The sequence below is a fragment of the Staurois parvus genome, unplaced genomic scaffold (assembly GCF_062004578.1).
Source record: "Staurois parvus isolate SC_StPar_1 unplaced genomic scaffold, SC_StPar_1.0 ptg001191l, whole genome shotgun sequence".
Classification (NCBI taxonomy): Eukaryota; Metazoa; Chordata; class Amphibia; order Anura; family Ranidae; genus Staurois; species Staurois parvus.
The window spans coordinates 52,767-58,448 of NW_028318987.1; positions in this window are offsets into that span (position 1 = coordinate 52,767).

Genomic DNA, 5,682 nt, shown 5'->3' on the forward strand with positions numbered 1-5,682 from the left:
TCAGAGTACGGTCAACGCGTTTCACCTGGACCTTTGGCTTCCTCAGGACCGTAACTTCTGTATAAGGGAAAGCAGTACTACTGTATATAAAACATAATAATTATGCTGACACACAATTATACAATAACTTGAAAAATGCACATATAATAGGCAAGAGCAATATTTATTGGGCTTACATAGGAGGTCGATATTGGTCCTTATCCAATTTTTTTTTTTCCATTTTTGCCTGGTCTATACCAGGGGTGGGCAAACTTTTTGACTTGAGGGCCGCAATGGGTTCATATATTGGACCCGGGGGCCGGACCAAGAGTAGATGAATGATGTGTATGTGTCATCCATAGTAAGTATAGTAATATTCCCCCATAGTAAGCATAGTAATTCATCCCCCCTATAGTAATTCATCCCCCCTATAGTAATTCATCCCCCCTATAGTAATTCATCCCCCCTATAGTAATTCATCCCCCATATTAAGTCCCCCCTGTGTTAATTCACTTACCTTTGCTCCTGTCGCCGTGTTCCCTCGCCGTTCCGGTGTAGCATGAACATCTGTCTCCTATGAGGATCTGTCCCCCTCGACGTATCTGCGCATGTGCCAGTTTCAGGCATTAGCAGCCGATCGGCGATCTCCGGCACATGCGCAGATACGTCGAGGGGGACAGATCCTCATAGGAGACAGATTTTCATGCTACACGGCGGACTGTGAGAGGAGCCTAGCTCCGCGGGCCGGATTAAAAGGTCCGCCGGGCCGTAGTTTGCCCATTGCTGGTCTATACCCTATTTTGTATAGTACATTTTTTGGAGAAGTAGCAAGTAGACACATATATTTTTGATATCTTATAATAATATGTATATATTAAATCTATTTAATATTTATATATTAAAAAATATAATAATATATATATTACACCTAGAAACCTCGATGACATTAGATTTTGACCAAACCTTCTACAGATACAAATTGCTACTCCATGAAAAAAAGAGTTTTCAGGTACAACATATGGCAGGAAAAGTATAAAACACATAATGTTCATTCATGTAAGTTTAAATGCACGGTAACTAAATTTGACCACTCAAGCCCTGGAAGGTTTTACCCTCTTCATGACCAGGGCATGTTTTGTTATTCACCAATGCGCTACTTTAACTGACAATTGCTCAGTCATTACTTCAAGTAAAGTGGAGGCGCTGTCTCCTGAAAATTCCAAAGTGTAATTGTGCATACAATATACCTACACTATATTGCCAAAAGTATTGGTCGGCTGGCCTTTCCACGCACGTGACCTTTAATGGCCCCCCAGTCTTAGTCCGTAGGGTTCAATATTGAGTTGGCCCCGCCCTTTCCACGCACGTGACCTTTAATGGCCCCCCAGTCTTAGTCCGTAGGGTTCAATATTGAGTTGGCCCCGCCCTTTGCAGCTATAACAGCTTCAACTCTTCTGGGAAGGCCGTCCACAAGGTTTAGGAGGGTGTCTATGGGAAGGTTGGACCATTCTTCCAGAAGCACATTTGTCAGGTCAGGCACTGATGTCGGGGGAGGAGGCCTGGCTCACAGTCTCCGCTCTAATTCATCCCAAAGGTGTTCTATGGGGTTGAGGTCAGGACTCTGTGCAGGCCAGTCAAGTTCCTCCACCCCAAACTGGCTCCTCCATGTTTTTACGGACCTTGCTTTGTGCGCTGGTGGGCAGTCGTGTTGGAACAGGAAGGGGCCATCCCCAAACTCTTCCCACAAAGTTGGGAGCATGAAATTGTCCAAAATGTTGCCTTAAGAGTTCCCTTCACTGGAACTAGGGGGCCAAGCCCAACCCCTGAAAACAACCCCACACCATAACCCCCCCTCCACCAAACTTTACGCTTGGCACAATGCAGTCAGGCAAGTACCGTTCTCCTGGAAACCACCAAACTCAGACACGCCCATCAGATAGCCGGACAAGCGTGATTCGTCACTCCAGAGAACATGTCTCCCCTGCTCTAGAGTCCAGTGGCGGTGTGCTTTACACCACAGCATCCGATGCTTTGCATTGCACTTGGTGATGGAAGGCTTGGATGCAGCTGCTCGGCCATGGAAACCCATTCCATGAAGCTCTCTACGCACTGTTGTTGGGCTCATCTGAAGGCCACACCAAGTTTGGAGGTCTTTAGCCATTGACTCTGCAGACAGTTGGCGACTTCTGCGCACTGTGCGCTTCAGCATGTGCTGACCCCGCCCTGTCATGTGACGTGGCCTACCACTTGGTGGCTGAGTGGCTGTTGTTCCCAGTGGCTTCCACTTTGTTATAATCCCACTAACAGTTGAGCGTGGAATATTTAGTAGCCAGGAAATGTCACGGATGGACTTATTGCCCAGGTGGCCACCTATCATGGGACCACGCTTGGAGTCACTGAGCTCCTGAGAGCGACCCATTCTTTCACCAATGTTTGTAGAAGCAGTCTGCATGCCTAGGTGCCTCCTTACATCCTCTCCTCATGCGATGCCTCAGCGGTTCGAGCGCCACCTGCAGTGGAGAAAAGAGACTGCACCTGCCTACAGGATTATGATGGCAAACCTCTTGAGATGTACAAGAAGCCAGACCTGATACAAGACAACGTAATGGAGAAGGCCATCTGGGTGCTGAGAAGGAGATCTGGGGATTGCTGCACCAAAGACAAATTACGTAAGCGGTGGTCTGATTTGAAGCTGTGTGAGGGGCCCCAACTGAGGAGAATCAAAAAGGTTCTTGAGAAAAAGAAACATTACTCAGTTTTGTGTTGTCCTCTCTGGCTAGTCACTCACATGTTGGAACTAATATTGCCGTAGGCCAATCAGATGCCACATGACTGCAGAAGGAACGCTCTACACCCGGAATGAAGTGAATGACTTTGTGCTGTTTACTGACGATGCGAGCCTTGGGCTTCCACTATGTATTCAGGAGCACATGATGCTATGCCAACAGCAGCCTACAAACACCGAGCCGGGGGTGAGCAATTTATTTTCCCAAGGGGCCACATGAGCATACGAGCTGTGGATGGCCAAACCAAAGTTTAGTGTGTCGCAAAAAATATTTTGATTTAACAAGCAACCTTGGGCCCCATTCACAATACGTGAATGGAAATCGCAAAAAATGTGTTTGGGCGCCATTATTCTTCAAGGGTTACTAAACCCAGAACAGTGCAATCAGTCTGTAGATGCAGGAAAGTATGCTTGTTATACTCACTGTGGAACCTAAGGGGTTAAACCTCTGCATTGTTTAAAAAGGATGTTTGATCCTGTCTTCTCTGATCCTTCCCTTCTTCCAGTGTCCCCCTCTTATTTCCTGATAAAACATATTGTGTGGAGTCACTCTGCACATGCTCAGTTTGGTGTGTATTGCTGGAGAGGTTTTTTTTTTTTATTGGGGGGTGCATGTGATCAGCACAGGGCCAATCAGCACACAGGGGTTTTGCATCCTCTTAGAGCAGAAAGAAAACTCCTCCTATAAGCTTTAACCAGTGCTCTGCTGGACACTAATAGAAGTCACAAGACTCCTATATACTACTGATGAGAAAAGGTATTTAGCAGTTTATATTTACAAAAATAATTGCATTTCTATGTTGTGTGTACAGTGGGAGAGCGGATATAATGAATGCGGGGTCCTGGGAGAGCGGATATAGCGAATGCGGGGTCCGGGGAGAGCGGATATAGCAAATGTGGGGTCCGGGGAGAGCGGATATAGTGAATGTGGGGTCCGGGGAGAGTGGATACAGCGAATGCGGGGTCCGGGGAGAGCGGATATAGCGAATGCGGGGTCCGGGGAGAGCGGATATAGCGAATGCGGGGTCCTGGGAGAGCGGATATAGCGAATGCGGGGTCCGGGGAGAGCGGATATAGCGAATGCGGGGTCCGGGGGGACTGGATATAGCGAATGCGGGGTCCGGGGAGAGCGGATATAGTGAATGCGGGGTCCTGGGAGACCGGATATAGTGAATGCGGGGTCCGGGGAGACCGGATATAGTGAACGCGGGGTCCGGGGAGAGCGGATATAGTGAACGCGGGGTCCGAGGAGAGCGGATATAGTGAACGCGGGGTCCGAGGAGAGCGGATATAGTGAATTCAGGGTCCGGGGAGACTAGATATAAGTGGAAGAATATTTTACAGTGAATGCAGATGAACAAATAGGACCATATAATTCAGAGTGTGGGGCTGAATGTACAAGTCGAACCTAAGTTCGAATTGAACATTGACCGTTCGCATGTTCGCTGAACACACGAACAATACGGATGTTCAGCGTGCTGTTCGCCCACTGCGCCCCACACTGCACTTGACCACATGCTTTGGCCAATCACAGCACAGGATGATGTCACAAGGGGCGGGATCATCTGTCAGGGGGAGCTGTCAGATGGAGCTGTCAGAGGGCGTGAGCCGGCGTCGCAGGTTTTATTTTTCTTTTTTCCGGGTAGCGGCGGGCATCGTGATTGATGTTGGATCTACTTCAGGGGACATTTTTTTAATTTTTAATAAAGAACTTGTCAAAGTCTGTCTCCTTTCTTTTTTTACACTACATTTTTTTTTGTATGGGTAGCGATACCATGTACCCCACACTCATTCACATGCGGGGGTGGGGTCTGGGGCCCCCCTTGTTAAAGGGGTCTTCCAGATTCCGATAAGCCCCCCCGCCCACAGACCCCCACAACTACAGAAACACATACCTCTACATTTGGGAGTCATGCATGTAGTTGTCAATCTTGCAATGCCTCATGGGACTTGTAGTTTGGCAACCTCTGGAAGGCCACCAGCTAAGTGCGTGCCTGTGCGCAGGAGTTCGGGGTCTCTAGCCCCCACGGTTCCCGATAGTTTTGGTGGGAAAGCTGGCCAACTCTCCCATAGACTCCAATGTTAAAGTTGGCTCCGGTCGGTTCCGCTCACTTTGGGCAACCGTATCTCCGGAGCCATTAGGTCTAGGGACCGCAGGGTTCCCGGCAGGTGCCGCTCCAAAGTTTACCAGTTTACACCAAACCTTCAACCGGGACTTAGTGCCGGTAAAGATTCTGGATTTTAGCGGTCACTTTGGGCGCCCGTATCTCCAGAACCATGGGTGCCAGAGACCCCAAATTTGGACCATGGGTAGCCGGGGACCTCTTGAGCATGCAAAACCATAGTCTCTAGCCCACATGGTTCCCGGCAGGATCCAGGGCAACCGGGCCCAATTTTCCCATAAACTCCAATGTTAAAGTTTGCGGTCGGTTCTGTTCGCTTTGGGCGACCGTACCTCTGGAACCATTCGGTCTAGAGACCCCATATTTCACACATAAGTCCCTGAGATCATTGATTCATGCATCTGCCTTACAGGGTGTACACTCCTCATTGGTGTCTAAAGGCTATGGCAGGGGTGGACTGACAACTCATGGGACCCCCGGGCAATAGGGGATCATGGGGCTTCTGTGTCCTTGCCCACACTCAAACCACACCCAAAAAAGCCTTTGAAAGGTACCAGGGAAATCTCATGGGGCCCCCTACTGACCCCGGGCCCTCGGGCAGTGCCTGGTTTCCCCAATGATCAGTCCACCCCTGGGCTATGGTGGTCTTCAGCGTTTTCCTTGCTCCCTGACTTGAGTTTCACCAGTTCTACCAGCCCAGATTCCTCCTGACTTAATTGTGGATGTTGTTCTGGACCAACCAGCTCAGCCAGTTTATTATCTTTGCTTCATTCCTGACTTTGATCTGCCTTCTGA